A 19,056-nucleotide genomic window follows, 5' to 3' on the forward strand; every position below is an offset into this window, starting at 1 on the left:
GTTCTATCTAATCCAAGGATTTAAAAAAAACTTGTTATGTTTCTGGAGAGGCATAGGTAAAGTTTTACTTAAAACTGCTAATCCTATATGGCAAAAATGAAGCAGATAAAATAAAAGCAAAACATCATATTAAAACATTAAAAACTGAAAAAATAAGTAAACATAATTGTATCACATGCGATTTGTAGTGTTAAAATTCTTAATATGATTCTTGATTCTTATCAATAAAGAAAAAAACATCAAAGACGCCCAAGAAAAGCTTGGAATGGGGCATAAGTGAGATAGGCATACAAGAAATATAAAGGACAAATAAAAATATACAAAGATATACATCTCAATAATCAAATAAATGAAAATTAGAATGCCATATATTTTTCTCCTTTCAGATTTATTTAACAACAAAGATAGTTAATACCAATGAAAAAACTATAGAGAAAATGCCACTCTGATACACTGTTGGTGGAAATGCAAATTGGGAGAGCCTTTCCATATATTTCCCCTTTGATCTACCAATTCCATTTTTAAGAATATACCATAAGCTAGCATTTTCCAAAGTGTTCAGTGGGATGTTGACATGTTCTGATGTTATTTTTTTTGTGTGTGTATGTAGAAGTCTAAATTTAATTTTAAATGTAAATGTATACAATGGCATTTAAAAACTTTTCTTTTCCTTTTTTAATAAACTTTATTTTTCAGAGAAGTTTTAGCCGCCCAGCAAAATGGAGTAGAAAGTACAGCAATTTCCCATATTGCTTCCTGCTCCCATACATGTACAACTTCTCCAACTACCAACATCCTGCAGATAGATGCTATTTTAAGAAAGGATTCTATAGTCAAATACATTTGATTACTAAGGCCGTTGTATATGACTATACATTGGTATTCTCCAAGATGGAGATTAATAGATGGTGGTTCTTTATGTTATAGGCCACGGAACCCTTTTATCAGAGAGCATGCTTAGGGACTAAGGTTGTGCAACACTTACTTTTGGAAACTGTCCTAAAAAAATCACTAGACACAAGTACAAAGATGTATATAAGAGAATGTTCATTGAAATCATGCTTAACACAGGGAAAAAAAACTGGAAAGATCCCATATACTAAATAATTGGAAAGTGGTTACATAATTTATGTTATATCCTTAAACTGGAATATTATATAACCATTAATAATGGAAATGCAGATAATATTTATGGACATGAAAAATACTGCAATAAACTGCTAAGGAAAAGAAGCAATCTAGCCAAAGAGCATTTATAATCTATTGTTCCTAATTCTAATCATAATAACTAGATAGATACATATATTATGCATTATACAGAAATATATCAATAAATTCAAAAAGACATACAACAAAATATAAAGAGTAGTTATCACAGGGTGGTAGGATTACTATACTTTTCTGTATTGTCTTATTTTTTTTTTAACAATGAACATCTATTAATTTTATAATAGAAATATTTTTTAAAGGCTATGTGTTTATAGGTCTTAACTGTCTGGGGATATCTGGCATTTTATTCTATAGGTTTCAGATGCTTTTCATATTTAATAAAAATTAAGTTCACAGTCAAGAAAACTATAATTATATAAAGAATTCATAGAGAGAAAACACAATTCCTACCTTCTGGAGAGAAACTGATAAAAACATAACAAGTGCTGTGAGAGCCAGCAGCGTAATGGAGGCAGTAAATCTCTAGATGCTCTATGCCTTTACGAGTCCCTATAAGGGAGTACCTCTTCTCTCTGTAACAGAAATAACATAAACACACACATTTATTTAAAGAAGCAGCTGAAGGAAAATCATCCTTAAGTATAGCCTGGAGCTATACAGGCTGCCAGTTTTCAAGGGGCATCTCACATGTAAACAGTTGCAAATATTACCACCTACTTCTGTATGACCTTGGAGAAGTTACTTATTTTCTCCATGCCTCAGTTTCCTCATCTGTAAATGGGTATAATTATATTACCAACTATAAAGACTAATATTCATAAAGTGCTCAAAACAGTGCCGGATACAGTTGCTATATATGTGGTTTTTAAAAATAAAAAGTGGGATTGATTATATTAATAGACATCCTTCACAGAGCACCTTACTATCAGTGATATTTTACTTCTGTTACCATCTCAAGGAATTCTCACCTTGATCCTGTGAGGTATTATTATTATTACTACTTGGCCCTCAGCTGTGCATACCAGAAACAATTTTATCAGCTCCCTAAACTGATACAAACTCACAAAAAACTGATCAATTTAAAAGGGAATATATTTTTTGTGTTTCCAAAATGATATCCATTGGATAAAAAATACTATGTACTAATATCTGGTCTATTTAAGTACTGAACCACTTAGACATTACCTGATTAATATAAAATTAAAGCAAGGAGAATTGAAAACTTGTATCAGACCTTAAGCCATAGTAGTATGATATGTTTTTCTACTGTTACAAATTTCCTCTTACTCTTGATATGATACCTTGAGAAGGCACAGCATCACCAATGAAGTATTCTTGCCAAGAATATTTAATCTGAATCTAATAATAAAAAAAATTTCAGGAAAATCTAAAGTAAGGGCCATCTTGCAAACATGGGCTCGGACTTAAAAAATATCAATGACATGACACAAAGAGGCTGGCAATTTTTTCTAGATTAAATGATATTAAATGGATATGATAATGGAATACAATGAATAATGCTTAATTGGATCTGGGCTTAGAGAAAAAAAGACAGCCATAGTTACTGGACATTTGGGAAATCTAACATGCAGACTCCAGAAATCTCTATCAGTGAATAAATTTAAAATTAACTTAAGTGGTTTGTACCTACAGATAAAGTTATTCATTCATGCATTTATATTCATCACAATTTATTAAATACCTATTCATTGTGATAGGCCTGAAGATAACAAAAGTTCCTGGGAGTAATAAACACTAAAATATAGACATGGCTTAGCCAAAGACGTCAGGTGAAGGGTACTGAGGACCTTTTTATCTAAGTCTGGCAAGTTAGCAAAATAGCCAAACTGTATTTGTTATATTTGAGACTCAGGCCCTCTTCCTACTGAAGTATTTTCCCTTCTAAAGGAAGGGAAAAATTAAGAATGTTGGAGCAGGTTGCTAGTACTTCATGCAGCCTTCAGTAAGGTCCTAACAAGAAAGGGCGGCACATCTGGAAGCAGAGAAGGGAAAAAAAAAAGACAGCTTTGCCAAAAGAGCTACTTTCTGTCTGTGGCTGAGAATCAGATAATCTGAAGCCTGGCAGGTTGATAAAGCCAAATTATAGGTGTTTTATAATTATCTTTTACTTATTTTTTAATAGGCTATTTTCATGATGCAGAATTTGAAAGATACGAAGGGGCAGTGAAAATTTCTCTTCCAGTCTTGTCCCCCAGACAAGACTGTTTTCCCTCCTCAGAGGTAACCTCTGCTAACAGATTTCATGTATTCTTCCAGAAATGTTTAATGCATTGCCATATCTACACTTGTGTTTACAGAAATGGAGCAGGTTATACACACTGTTCTACACCTTGCTTTCTTCATAGTATGTTTCATCAATGGGTCATTCCAGTACCATTGCCTTATTTTATATTATTATTATAAAGCTATATCATAAAAACTATAGACAAGAATACAGGAGGACATACAGATGTTTTCTCAATGCAAAGGAAATAAAGTAATGGCCACCAGGAAGAAAAGAACACTGAGGTGTCTGAGTGTACAGTATTAAAGACAATAGCTAAGGAGGATTTGTCTGAAGACATCTTTGGATTCTAAGCATGCTAGTGTATTGTGACAGAGCATCTCAAAAGCTGCTGAAGCCTCTGCCACGAGAGGGGTGCAAAAGTGGCTAAGACTGAGCGGGCAGACGTTAAGGGAGACCGGGGTTTGAAGAAACAGGGTGAAGAGTGCACGGTCCTTACAACTGAAGACCATGGCAAGAATCATGGCAGTAGATCCAGTATATGAAGTCCAGAGGCCAAGCAAGAGGAATTATGTGTTTGTGGATGCTGGCCAAAATGTCAAGGGTCAAGCAATAACTCAGTGGAGACAAGCAAGCAGAGAGAAGAGTATGGAAACCCACACTCATCCATTGATGCCAGGTATATAAGTCTCCCAGGAACTTGGAGAAGAGTACAAGGGATGGAGAGACTCCTTCTAAGCTAAGGGGAAGATCTTGGTTTAAAGCCTAAACTGACCCAATTTTACTTAAGAAGTAACCAAGCAACTACCCATTGGTAAGATTAATTTTTCCTTTATCTGTGGACATGGTGGTGGTGGGCGGTGCCAAGAAAAGGGGTTTGTGAGACAAGTCAATGTTTAGATACAGGCAAACTATATTTTACACATTTGAGATAAGTAACTATAACATTTAAATCTACATAGCCAGCTTATGCGGCTGTTACAAAAATTAAATGAAATGATTGTGTAAAAATGTACAAATAATAAAGGGGGTGATTTTCTGGTTATGATTTCTGATAGTAACTTTCCTGTAACTTCTTCCCAAGTTCTGGGAACCTTTAATGCAATCCCATAATGCCAGATTTTGTATACACATTCACTTCCAAAGAGTATTAGCTTTGAAGTAAATGAATCCTGGTTTCAAATTCTACCTTTGTGACCCACTAGCTGTATAAATATGAGGAAGTATCTTAACTTCTCTGAGTCTTGCATCTTTAGTTATAAAACAGTATGACAGCATAGAAGATATAGTCAATAATATTGTAATAACATTGTATGAGGAGTGCCCAGTAATGTAGAGAATTGCCAAATCAATACATTGTACACCTGAAACTAATATAACATTGTATGTTAATTATACTTCAATAAAAAATATATCTCTTCTCAATATTCTCAATACAAACCCATCCAATAAATATGTATTTTCAAAAAAATGTGTGACAATCAAAAATTATTTCATACAGGTACGTGTTAAGTATAACACATTGTTTGGCCCATGGTTGGTGGACCTACTATTTTCTCTAAAGTTTAAACTGTGTTGCCCAGTTTTTGATTTGGAAAGTTTGATCATGTCGTACGTCCTTACTATACAAGATTGAGCTCTGTAAAATAAGGCTCCTCGTTATTGTTTTCAGGCTGATGGAATAATAAACATCCCCACTACCGTGAAGGAAGCAGGTCATAATAAAAGCATTTAAATATAAAATATAAACACAAACAGCAATCTTCTTAAATCTTACCCTGAGACTGAATATAGGGATTAGCTATAATTATTTCCCATTTCCTCTAAAGAGAAATTGTCTTTTTAAAAAAAGGTATTTATCTCAAATCTAACAAATGTTAAAAAGAAACTACTCAGTGGATAATAAAATCAACAATCAATACTGATTTCTGATTAAAGAGGTAGATTGGACATACACATTTAACTCCATTCCTTTTCATAACCATACTAAAATACAACATTAAAATTTTTGTTAAAAAGCATAAACCAAGGGGGGCGCCTGGGTGGCTCAGTCGGTTGGGCGTCTGCCTTCAGCTCAGGTCATGATCCCAGGGTCCTGGGATCGAGCCCCGCATCGGGCTCCCTGCTCAGTGGAGAGCCTGCTTCTCCCTCTCCCTCTGCCTCTGCCTGCCACTGTGACTATCTGTGCTCTCTCTCTGTCAAACAAACAAACAAACAAACAAACAAACAAACAAACAAACAAAAGCATAAACCAAGGAAGAAAAGGAGAGTGAGTAATGAATGAGTGAATGATGGTAACCAAAATTTGGAAGCTAGAAGACAGAAGGATGATAGCTAACTGACAGCAGATTCAAACAAGTTGAATCCTAAGCCAGCAGTAGGTAAAGCCAGGAAGCAATTTTATTTGCACTAGTTTCCAAAAACCTTGGGAATTGGTGGCACCTAAACTTCTGGAAGCAGGTTAAATAACAGCAAGCCTGGTTAGAAATTAATTTAAGAATTAATCTCTTGCAGGGCGCCTGGGTGGCTCAGTTGTTGGGCGTCTGCCTTCAGCTCAGGTCATGGTCCCAGGGTCCTGGGATCGAGCCCTGCGTCGGGCTCCCTGCTCAGCGGGAAGCCTGTTTCTCCCTCTCCCACTCCCCCTGCTTGTGTTCCCTCTCTCGCTGTCTCTCTCTCTGTCAAATAAATAAATAAAATCTTAAAAAAAAAAAAAGAATTAATCTCTTGCATTACCTCTCTACCATTCACAATTAGACAAGTACTCCTCCTTCTCTTATCCTGGCAGAAGACTAAATGTTTATTCTTTGGAGTATATAAAACAGAAGATTCCCAAACTGGGAAATTTTGAAGAATTCTGGAGGGCAGTTTCAGTAGTCTACTGAAAACAGAATTGAATGAAGTTTTACATGATAAATACTGAGACTCCCAAGTCCTTTACTACTGGGTTTGCAGAATGCTAGTAGCTCATCATAAAGCCTCTAGGCAGGAGAGTGGAAGATTCTCCTTTGGTGAATATAAGTGGAATAAAAAAAAAAATGGGTGTTCAATGAAATGATACTGGGGGTTCCCGAACAAAACGGCATGTTTAGATCTAGGGAATTCACAGCCATTAAGCTCCAGTTATGTGTTATCCTGGCATCCCCCTTTCTTACTATCTGAAATATGAACTGACAGCCAATGACCGCTAGACATCTGGGGAAAGTCCCTAACAGGAAAGATGGAACCTAAAACAAACAAACAAACAAACAAAAAAACCAAGCAAACAAACAGAAAATAGAACTGTTCAGGAAAAGAGAATTTCAAAAAAATTATCTTTTTTTTAAAAAAGATTTTATTTATTCATTTGAGAGAGAGAATGACAGCACAAGCAAGGGGAGAGGCAGAGGGAGAGGGAGAAGCAGACTCCCTGCTGAGCTGGGAGCCCGATGCAGGACTTGATCCCAGGACCTGGAGATCATGACCTGAGCTGAAGGCAGATGCTTAATGATCTGAGCCACCCAGTGCCCCTCAAAAAACTTATCTTTAAAGAGAGAAAAGAAGAACTGAATCCATGAAACAAAAACAGACTGCTTAAAAAAAAAAGAAAAAAAAACATTCAGGAAACAAGAAAAGTGCTGCTGGGAAACAAAATTATGATAGAAATGGAAGGTTGGAAGATCTCCCAGAAAGTGGAGAGATTGAGAGAAAGAACATAGGAGAGACCAATCTAGGAGATTCAACATCCAAATAAGAGAAAAAGAGAAAACAGAGAAAAAAAAATTACCTAAGAAATAACTCATGAAAGGGGCGCCTGGGTGGCTCAGTCGTTAAGCGTCTGCCTTCGGCTCAGGTCATGATCCCAGGCTCCTGGGATCGAGCCCCACATCGGGCTCCCTGCTCAGTGGGAAGCCTGCTTCTCCCTCTCCACTCGCCCTGCTTGTGTTCCCTCTCTCACTGTGTCTCTCTCTGTCAAGTAAATAAATAAAATCTTAAAAAAAAAAAAAAAAGAAATAACTCATGAAAATTTTCCTGAATTAAAGAACATGAATTTCTAGATTAAAAGGGCTCACTGGGTGCTTAGCCAAATTAATGAAAATAGATCCCCTACAAGGCACATCATAACAAAATTTCAGAACTCTGTGACAAATAGAAAAATATAAAAGCTTCCAGAAAGGAAAAATATATAAAACAGAAAGTAGAATATCTTTCAGCTTTTCAATACTGGAAACTAAAAGAAAATGGAGAAAGACCATAAAAACTTTGAAAGAAAATAAATTCCAAACCAGAGTTCTGTATTTAGGCACAATATCAATCAAATATCAGTAAAGCTGAAAGACATTTTCAGAGAGACAAGATTGAAGCTATTGGTAGATGTGCTCCATCTAAATGAGGGTAAATGAAGAAGGTAAAGACATCAAAAACAGGCGTTTCAACTCAAAACAGGAACAAAAGAAGCCCCAAGGTGATAATGAAAAGTAATCTGTGCTGTGTGGGACAGACGTTACAGCTGAATCAGAAGCAAGTACATAGGACCAAGCAAATGAAAAACAAGACAATTATTAATTTTAGGGAAAACAGAGAATTAGAAATATGATGTGGTTCAGTCATAAATTAATTTTATATAGTTATAAAATGTACTTAATTGAATGTTAAACATCAAAATCATGATACAACTATATTGAAAAGACAGTGCATTTGGATTTAACTCTATGGCTTCCATAGTGAGAAAATAATAGATTAGAGGCACCTGGGTGGCTCAGTCGGTTAAGCGTCTGCCTTCGGCTCAGGTCATGATCCCAGAGTCCCGAGATCAAGCCCCACATCGGGCTCCCTGCTCGGCGGGGAGTCTGCTTCTCCCTCTGACCTTCACCCCACTTGTGCTCTCTCTCTCACTCTCATTCTCTCTCAAATAAATAAAAATCTTTAAAAAAAAAGAAATTAATAGATTATATGCAAAGCTGAAAAAATCAAGAAGTAGAAATAATCATATTATTTAGAGATATTCTTTTTAAAAAATATAAAAAGAAACAGCTAAAAATGAACTGAAAATGATTGCTTCTGGGAATTAGAAAAATGGTGGAAGGTTTGCAGAGCAGGGGACTGCTGCTGTTTTTTTTAAGTTTCATAGGGCTACTTGATTTTTTAAACCATGTCCATGTGTAATTTTGATAAATACAAAACCGACCAAAAACAGCATAAGATTGCCATTAACAATAATCTGTGGAAACTTAGTAGGCATTAATAAATTCTTAGGTGTCACTGTAGATGAATTGTTTTATTATAGAGCCTTATAGGGTAAGTTTCTGGGAAAAAAAATTGTTGAGGCAGACAAACATCTGCTTTGGCAGCCAGCCCATGGCAGGCATCGAGACATCACTACTTTAGTTGGTAACAATGAAAAGCAAAAACAGGCATTGTACAGGGTCCTAGACTTTCTAGGTTCTACCTCTTTTTTAGTTATATAATCTTGGACAAGATATTAAACCTCTTTTTGCTTAAGATTTCTTAGGTGTAAAATCCTTACTTCACAATAAAGTTGTGTTAATTGACATAGGAATAGTACTTAGCACAGTGCCTAAGACATAATGAACGGTTAATAAATGCTTGCTATTTTAATTTTAATTCCAAATTCCTAACTTTGGATTGTAAGGATCACATCCCCTGTACCTCCTTCCACTCCCTTCCAGGGACTTTGGGACAATTTATGCCCCATGTATGTCTTGTTCATCTACTCCACAGAGATCAGACTCAACTATTACCCTAAAATCAATCATGTCTGGTCTACTTTGAAACATAGACTAGAAATAAATGTCATACCTGGAACCACCTCTCTTTTCTTATCCAAACTGTGTTCCCTTTCTTTTATAGCAGCCAGGAGTAGGATTTGTAACCAGAAGACCTAAATTTGGGTAGATCATTTAACCTTCCAGAGTATTGCTTCTCTCGCCTGTAAAGTGGACATGAAAATGCCTGCTGGAAAGGACATTTGACGTTTGCCTCCCTACCGTGCTTTCCTTTTACTTCTGGTAACTGTATCCTGATTTTCCTTTGGACAACTCACCCACTTCCCAGCTCTGGAGGAGGGTCTAAGTGGAGAAGCAAGTCAGCATATTACCCTATCCCCCGTCCACAGTTATGTGTTCAAGGATGAGCACTTAACCTAAAGGAGGACCAGTGACACTCAAAACTCTCAGTGTCACCAAGTGTGGAGCCAACAATGCAGCCAGTTCAGCTCCAAATTAGCCTAGCTGAAGACCATTCCATGCTATGAACCAAAATATCCTGTTTTAGTCTAAGCCAGTGTATGTGTGTGTGTGTGTGTGTGGTCGGAGGTGGTGGGCAGAGAGGGAGAATGTTCTTCACTGCAATCAAATGAGTCTTAACTCCTACCTACCTTATAAGTATTATCTCCACTATTTCTAGGATCAACTGAGATGATAAATAAATTAAAAATTTGGTAAACATAAAGCAGTATGCAAATGTTAACTGTTATTACTACAGTTTTTAAGAACATAAGCCCAACTTCTTCACAAAGCAAACTATGTCATGGAATGGTCTTGCAAAAGATTTTTCACAAAAACCAAAGTATACTATTTAAAGTCTGGATGTGTTGGATATTATTTGTGAATGTATATTTTGTAGAAAAACGTAAGAATATGCAATTGTTCAAATCATTCCAGGTCATCCATGTGACAGCAGCTCAGATGGCTTCCTTATTCATCAAACTTAAAAGTTTAGGCTAGTAACCCCCAAATCTCTATTTTACCCTTTGATATTTATGGTTGTATGCTCCATAAACCTGTGTGAATCCCTTTGAAAATATGTATTCTGTAGTACTTTCTGAAAGCTGAATTTTATCAGATAATTAGTTAAGTATGGAGTACTTTTGATTGTTTTATTATTTATTAAAAAACACTAATTAAAGGGAAATTGAAAGTAAATGGGTATTTCAAATGAGCTCAAAGGCTTTAAAAAGGCATTTGTTTTCTTAAATAGATCTATCTCTTCATGTCTACAGGATTAATTTGACTGGCAATTCTTTTCTTTCCGGCTAAAGCAAAAGTAAACTTTAGCTCAATTCCTGTTTCATTTCTCAGAAACTGAACAAGTGCAGTTGAAATAAATGCCGTTTTAAAGTATTTCTCCATCTGATGTGTCCTTGGTCTTATTTCCAGATTAGGTTCCCTTAGGTAAAGGATCAGCTAATCAGGTAATGAGGGTGATTTTTGGTCTCACCTTCCATTATCATTACCTGATGACAACAATGAATATAATGATGAGAAAATCATGAGCACGAATGTATACATTTTCTTAGGAGGAAAAAGATCTAATAAAAAATGAAAAAAACTAAGCTATAATCGCATTTTTACAGAATTAAAATGATGAGGTAAGAATGATTTTCTCTAGTTAAAAATAAATTATAATGTCAGTATCGCTGGTAAAAGTTTCATACCAATTCAAAATAGTATTATACTGATTATTAGTCAGAAAATAATAAAATGCTTAAATTCCAGTTCAGTTAAACCAACAACTCTTCTTAATAAACCAGAGTTACAGATTGGGCCTATGAAGAGTCTGGTATTTTAATAAATATACTTTAAATCAGTTGTGTCTTTCAAAATGGCTATTTTGGGAAGTTATAAGGCAAGCCCAGAAATTCTGGAATTGTTAGAAGTATTTTTGGAATTTCTGTTTTGTAATTGCCTTTACAATTAGCTTTTGTACCGCATAAGATCTCTTGTTTTTGACCCTAAAAGGCATACATAACTTTTGACCCACTAAACTTAGTTGGAGGTGACATTTAGTTGGTTTCAGAATTCAGATGAAACTAGTGTGTATATTCAAAATAGTGGTCACAGAACAAAAGCAATCCCATAAATATTTTGTGCAAAGGCAGTGCCCATGGAATAAGTTTATGGTCTCAAAAGTTCTACTGAGAAAGAGTCATATAATAATCTAGATTTAAAAATTTTGTGTTTGTCACCTTCCCTACAATCACATCTTAAATTAGGAATAAAACAGTCTGATTATGCAGGCATAATAAATTGTAGACCGTGCGGGCGCCTGGGTGGCTCAGTTGGTTGGGCAACTGCCTTCGGCTCAGGTCATGATCCTGGAGTCCCTGGATCGAGTCCCGCATCGGGCTCCCTGCTCAGCAGGGAGTCTGCTTCTCCCTCTGACCTCCCCCCTCTCATGTGCTCTCTTTCATTCTCTCTCTCTCAAATAAATAAATAAAATCTTTAAAAAATAAAAAAAAATAAATTGTAGACCGTGCAATAAAGTTTTTTTTAAAAATGAGCAACTCCTGGGGCGCCTGGGTGGCTCAGTCGTTAAGCGTCTGCCTTCGGCTCAGGTTGTGATCTCAGGGTCCTGGGATCGAGCCCCGCATCGGGCTCCCTGCTCCGCGGGAAGCCTGCTTCTCCCTCCCCCACTCCCCCTACTTGTGTTCCCTCTCTCGCTGTGTCTCTCTCTGTCAAATAAATAAATAAAAAATCTTTAAAAAAAAAAATGAGCAACTCCTGGAAATTAATTCAATTTAACAAACATTTATTGAATGTATTTTATGTATCTGTAGTAGTGCCAGGTACAATAGGAAATAAATAAATAATACAAGGCCAAGTCCTCAGGGCACTTATAAGGTAATAGAAGAGGAAGTCATGTACAATAACCACTACAACATGTACTTCATTTAATTCTAGACTGGACTATTCTAAATGAAGTTAAAATCTTATTTGTATAGGTTAATTTACAAATGTAAATATTTTCTCGTGTCTACCTTATTACCACTACCATTGTGTACCTTTATAAATACTTACCACAATAAATTGTATAAATTTGTTTATATATTTGCCCTGTCAGCTAGCCTATGAGCTCTGCCACAGTAAGGACTAGAGGTCATTGGAATTCTAAGCTTTTGTGGTTGAATGACAGATGTATTAGAGGTATGAAGAGGATTAGTGGGAGAAACACCAAGACAAGTCAGTAGCGATCTGAGTAGGTTTGTTTTCCCATACCTGTACAACTTCGGGGCCAAAACAGGTGTCATGAAAATGGCCTTTGGGAACCTACCACATGGCTGGACACAATTCAGCTGTCTATACTGTTTTAGAATAATGTAGGGCACTGTTTACCAAATGGTATTTCATGGAATAATACACTCAGAGAAATGTAATGCATGCTTGCAGTGCCCAGTTCAATCTAGTGTATTTTCCCAAATAATCTGACCATGGAAATTCCATGGTCAAATTCCTATTAACATCTCAGTTTGGAAAATATTATTGTAATTACCCTATGTTTAATATGTATGGTATCATAATACTTTAACTCAAAATTTGAATCATCAGCTGGGTCTGTTTCAAGCCTTTTGATGCTATATTACTATTGGGAACAACTCCTAAATATCCACTAATTTTGTAGCAACAGAGGATACGAGATAGGATCATAATAAATAAGATTATCAACATAAGTTTACTTTTGTCTTATATATCCAAACCTACCTGAAATATTTAATAGTTCATGATAGATTGATCAAGACTACAGTGAAACAGTGAAATAAACATAAAGTTTGACTAGATATAATACCTTAAAAATATCAAGAAACTGGAAACAAACTGAATGTCCATAAACAGAGAAATAGTTGAATAAATTTTGGTACATCCAGACTATACAATATATTACAGTCATTAAAAAAATTAGAGCCATTTCTATAAAGTATTGTAGAGTGAAAAATGCAAAGTGTGGGGCTGTGTGTGTGTGTTTGTGTGTGTGTATATGTGTGTGTGTGAGATCCCATTTTTTAAAGTAATGAACAAAATTCCTGTCTATGTGTGTATCCATTGAATACAGAAAAGATATACAGTGGGTTAAGTTAAAAAAAGACTTCATAAAGACATGATCATAATTTTACGTAGATATAAAATAAAGATCTAAGAAAATGAAGAATATTAAAAACTCTAGAATTTACATCAAAGTTCATTATGACCAATATAATAAATTACCACCTGTTTGAATTCTTTGCTGGTTTCCCATTAATTACAGTGGGAGCTGGGGTGGGTGGGATGTCCATTCCTTAGCATGTATTATATAGCCCTTCATGATCTGGTCCCTACTTTTTTTTACATTACCAGTGTATATTCTACATTCTGGCTATTTGAAGCAACCTAGCATTTACTGAGATACCCTGTGCTATTTCATATTCCTGTGCCTGTGTCCTTTTTTTGCTTCTCTGCATGTTGAACTCTTACTTAAAAACTTTATGTGTAACACCTAGTCATACAGATATAAAAAACACAACATATTATATAATAAGCACTAAGTAAGTGTTATAGGAATTCAGAGTCCTGAATGGGATAGTCAGGAAAAGCTATTCGAATTAGGTTTTGAAGGATAAGCACTTAAATAGAAATAAGGTGAGAAGGTATTCCAAGCAGGGAGAAAGGACAAGAGCCAAAATATATAGGTGGTATACAGTACAAGACATCTTTAGGAGGCAGAATCTGGTACATAGTAGGTATGTGGTAAATAACTGGATGATTAGGCGGATGGATTTACCAGAGGATTAACGCAGGGAAATAGCAAGTTGTAAGATGGGAAGGTTGGGATGGGACCAGATAATTGGGTCTTAAGTATGTAGCAAAGACATCCAAAATCTGTTCTGTACACCCGCGCTCTTCAAACAGGAGTATGTATACTTCATGTGACACTAGAAAGACCACAGTACACATGAAGCATCTCTCTGACTCATCAATTTTCTTTGAAAATTTAGAATTAAGTTATTATGATATCTAATTTTAAACATTATTTTTATATTAAAACATACAGATGTATATGGATATAAAATTTGTGTGAATTTTTAAGAAAAAACAAAAAACTTCAAAGAAACGTTGAGCTTGTGGTAAAGGGCTTTTAGTTTATGCTACCAGATCCTGGTGCATGCTTCTTTACATCCTTTCCTGGCAGTGGAAATACAGAGTCATGAAAGGGATGTGAGCAAGGTAGTGACACGATTAAAGTGATGATTTATTTCTATTAATCTAGCAGTAGGGTGTCGGCTGGCCCAGAATGGGGAGAAGATTAGAAATCTGTATCCTAGCTAGAGAACTACTGCAACAGTCTGGAATGGCAGCTACTGGAATGGAAAGAAGCATGACAAGCTCCATTAAAGAATTTAGTATTTCAACCAATATTGCAACTCCTGCCAGTGTTAAAATTGATTCAGTGATATTAGACCTTCTTTATACTGAGAGGCAGTTTATTATTGGTTAAGTAGCGACTCTGGCGCCAGAATGCTTGGGTTTAAATTTTGGCTCAGGCATTTACTTGTTGTGTGACTTCATACAAATTGTTTAATTGTTCTGTATATTTTCTCATTTGTATAATGGGGATAATGATACTTACTATTAGCTACTTCACTAGATTGCTGTGAGGTTTAAATGAGTTAATATATGCAAAGCACTTAAAATAGTGCCTGGCACAGTAAACACTATTTAAGTGTTATCTGCTATAATTACTATTATTATTTTAAAAAATTACTTATAGTGACCTCCATCTTTCCTGAGACTTTAAGTTTCTTGGAATTAGGGAGAGCTATAGTATAAGTATGTATTATCTAATTCTGTGATGGCTCTGGAAAATCCCTGGATTCTAGAATCTCAACCAAGAGGGCATTAAAAACATTGTAGGCTGGGTCAATTCACTAGTATATTTGTACCATGTTGCATGTTGCCCCTCTTTACAATTAAAAAGTCTCTTTTGAATTTGATAACTTGTTTTTAAAATGGACATAGGAAGAGTTTCTGGTACCTAATAAGATTGCATTTATTTGAAAAAGTAGATATTTTCTGTTAAAATTAATTGTTGATAACAAAAAATGGAGAAAAAGTGTATTCAAATCTATTCAGAATGAGCAAACTCAATGATATGCTGTATGTTATGGTATGTCACAGTGCATTGATAGGTTTTATTAGGTTGAACCAAACGAAATTGCCCATATTCAATCATTTCTGACTAGCAGAAATGACCATTTCATATGGGTCAACCTAAGTTTCCTTAAATATACTTTGGACAAAGAATATACACTTTTATTTTTCTTAATCAAATTCTACAGTCTTCTTTGTTTGTTAGTTAAAATAACCAAGAAATAATGTGGACAAATAAGATTAACAAACCACTTATATAAGGTAACAGTCTGGAATTTGGGAAACTCTTGTCCTTGCCTTGAGCCTCTGATTCCTGTCCTTGCCCCTCCTGTTCTGTTGTGCTGCAACACACATGGTTGGTCCCATGGGTGCCTTACAGTCTTGTTCCTACCAACTTTGCATATATTAGCCACCACATGCCTTGCCTTTGTTTGGGATATTGCTTTTTAAGTATGCTTAGAAAGATTCTCTGGAATTCAGAAATTAAAGGCCTTTGACTATACTAATGAATGAAAAACCAAATTGTTTGTTTTACCACTGAATGCCTTTTGTAATGATTTGGGGGATTTACTAAAATTCAGAAGGTCATACTTACAAAAATCAGTAGCAGCTCTAATTATTTGGCTGGTCATCTGCAATCATTATTTGACTCTCTGAGACCAAATTAAAATACAAATAGTATCTTCAAACTTAATTTTTGTTTTGAATAGCTCTTGAAAAAAGACATTAATATGTATATATATGTAATATATAAAATAATATAATATAAAGGCATTATTAGCATATGTTTTGGTGTGGTATATCCTTTTTTGGTTTTCAGTTTTAGTTTTAAAAGAATAAGATGAAAGCTACTCCAACTCTTCAAACAAACAAACCCAGAACTGCTTAAATACCTGGATATCAAAAGAATCCAATGTGAGTTACAGATCTATGTGAAATTAAATGGACGTGATAAAAATTAGAGTCTCTTCATTAGCAACTGTTACTAATAACAGTAAGAAACATGGAAAAAATATTGCCCTAGCCTGTTCTGCATATCTTCAAAGATTAAAGGACTGAAAGATGAGAGAGGAGAGGTCTTCACCTTGGAATCCCCCAACAGAAAAAGTTTAGGATGAGTAGGAGGACATGGCCAGAACGCAGTGATCAGCTTGGAAAAATGTAGACCTCTAAATATTATGAGCAAAACTCAAATCCAAGTAAAATCACCAGCATTTCCCCACCTCCAATTTATTATTCATGCCACAGAGGAGGTTTTTTCAAAATACAAATCTGAGCATAACATCTGCCATTTAAAATACCTCAATAGCTTTACACTGTTATTGAACTTAATAAAAATTAAAATGTCTTCATATGGTCTTGTAGAGCTACTGTGATCCAGTTATTTAATTCCTCTAACAGCTTTCTATTCATTGACACCTCTCACTAATTTTCTACAATCTTCTTTGTAGAAAATTTTATCTTTTAGGCAAAGGGTCCCTTTAGGTCTTGGTATTCTCTATGTTTCTTCCAGACACATGGCTTCCTGCTAGGCCTTCTGCCTAGAATGTTCTTTCCTTCCCTTTTGACAGTTAACCCATATTCTACTGGCAATTAACAATAAGACAGTATGATTTATTCCCATTTGGCCTGTGAATGAAGTGGTGTGGGGGCTATAGAAAGGTGATTATTTTATTAAGTGTCTCTGTATCTTAGTTACCAGTGATAGAAACCAACTTGATGTAATTTCAGCAGAAAATAAATTTATTAAAAGATAGGAAGGATCTCGCAGAATTCTCCAGGAAGCTGTAGAATCAGATTTGGAGGCTACCAGGCCAGGAAAAGGGGCCGCAGTGTACAATGCTTCTGCTTAGAAGCTGCAAGCTAGATGCTGCCACTAGAATAACTTCTATTGTATTTGGAAACTGGAAGTAGCTGCCCATTGCTACATGTTTACCTTCTCTAAAAATGCAGTCTATGGCCTGTTTTCTCATGTCTCTAGTTCTTGCTTCAAAGACTGTGGTGTATATGTCTGAATTGGCTAAGTCTTGCTTATAGACTCATGTGTGAGGGAGGCTGGAAAAGTAAGTAGTTGACATTTTGAGCCTCTAAAGTAGGAACTCTCTTTAATTCAGAAGCCAAGGGACCCCGTAAACACAGAAAGAGGGCTCTGATATTAATTTGTCAAGAACAACAACAAATATCCACTAGATTAAAAATGGAGATAGAAATGAGGAAAATTTTTCGGGAAAGTAGTATTTTAGTTGGATCTCTCGCTCTCTCTCTCACTCTCTTTTTCCTCCTCTCTCTTTTTTGGTTTTTGTTGAGCAAGATTTTGTCAGACAAAGTGAAAGCAAGTGATAGGGAGGATACTGCAGGGAAAGAAAAGATTATAGCAATCGTTCTTAAGTAGCTTTAGAATCAACTGAGAAGCTTTTAAATAAATCATCACACATAAAAATTCTGATACAATAGGAGTTGACTGAGGCTCTGGTACCTGACATAATTATCAGAAGATTGTTGCAATCACTTGGTTAAGCATTTCTGATATCAAAAGCATGGACATGTGAAATAAATGGTATGTTTAGAGAAAGTAGTAAGTTGTTGGCCCAGTATGAGTGGAACACAGGCAGAAGATCAGAGGTGAGGCAAGAAAGGGAAGATTATGAGGTTTGTTTCACAGGCCATGAGACATTCAGACATTTTTGAAAATAGGAATGATACAATATAGAAACTTATTAATCCTGCATGTGGGAGAAATACAATATAACAAATACTTCAGTAAATAATAGGAAATGACTGCACATCAGTTAATAAACAGAAAAGAAAAATATCCCTAAGAAAATGGAATAAAACTGGGATTTTATAGGGGCATCTGGGTGGCACAGTAAGTTGAGTGTCTGACTCTTGGTTTCGGCTCAGGTTGTGATCTCAGGGACATGGGACTGAGCCCTGCAGCAGGCTCTGCACTCAGCATAGAGTCTGCTTGAGATTCTCTCCCCTGTTCAAGAATCTCAGGCTATTTCTATGTAACCTGGCCCTCCCCCGATGCTCTCTCTCTCTAAAATAAATAAATAAAAACTTTTAAAAAACCCTGAAATTTTTTTTTTATAAAAAACCCTGAAATTTTATATATCTTATATGTAGGTGTCTGAAAGTTTAGTCAAGCAATAGAACCAGAAGATGTTTTCTCCAGTTTTGGTGGGTGAACGAGAGTAGATGATTAGTCAATGGAGTTTGGAAGGGGACAAGTAAGAACTCCTAAAATTCTTTAACTTTTTAGAGTTAAGCTTTTAAATATTAGAACACTTAAAATTCTGACCCTTAGACAAAGTTCTTTAAACAGAGGACAAGCCAAGATCACCTTTTGCCAGGGACGCTCTGGGAAGAGCATGGTTGCTGTAGAAGGAAGGAGAACCCAGCCGGCATTAGTGTAGTTTGGTTTAACTGGAGGATAGTCTTCTATCAGAGAAAGAGAAAGTTTCCCTATCCTTGCTTTGTCACACTGGTATGGATGGAGGCAATAACACGATAAAAACTGAGACTGGCTATGACACAAAATTACTTATTCCCTTTCCTTGCAGATGACCTACAGAGTATCATCGATATAAACAGATGACCTTATGTTAGGTTGCGCCTATTCCCACATGTTGATTTTAAGTCTAAAAATGTATTATTGACATTTAGGGATGCTATAATTCATTGCCCTGTAGTGTACAAAGTGGTTTGTGCCATGATGACGCTGATTTTTGGAGGTAAAACCAA

General features: G+C 35.7%; 1 protein-coding gene across 8 annotated transcripts in view; it reads right to left on the minus strand.

Annotated features, from left to right (window-relative positions):
• MBD5 (methyl-CpG binding domain protein 5) overlaps positions 1–19,056 on the minus strand; it is a 433,945-nt gene that overhangs the window by 137,712 nt on the left and 277,177 nt on the right. For 7 of the 8 annotated variants that reach the window (XM_081814476.1, XM_081814477.1, XM_081814474.1 and 4 more), the window contains one exon: positions 1,621–1,742. The gene's annotated coding sequence lies outside the window, so the exon portion shown is untranslated. Of the gene's footprint in view, positions 1–1,620; positions 1,743–15,907; positions 15,953–19,056 lie in introns of those variants that run through there. The other variant, XM_081814479.1, reaches the window with a different exon arrangement.

This window comes from Leptonychotes weddellii, chromosome 3, assembly GCF_054177405.1.
Source record: "Leptonychotes weddellii isolate Sample4059 chromosome 3, ASM5417740v2, whole genome shotgun sequence".
Taxonomy (NCBI): domain Eukaryota; kingdom Metazoa; phylum Chordata; class Mammalia; order Carnivora; family Phocidae; genus Leptonychotes; species Leptonychotes weddellii.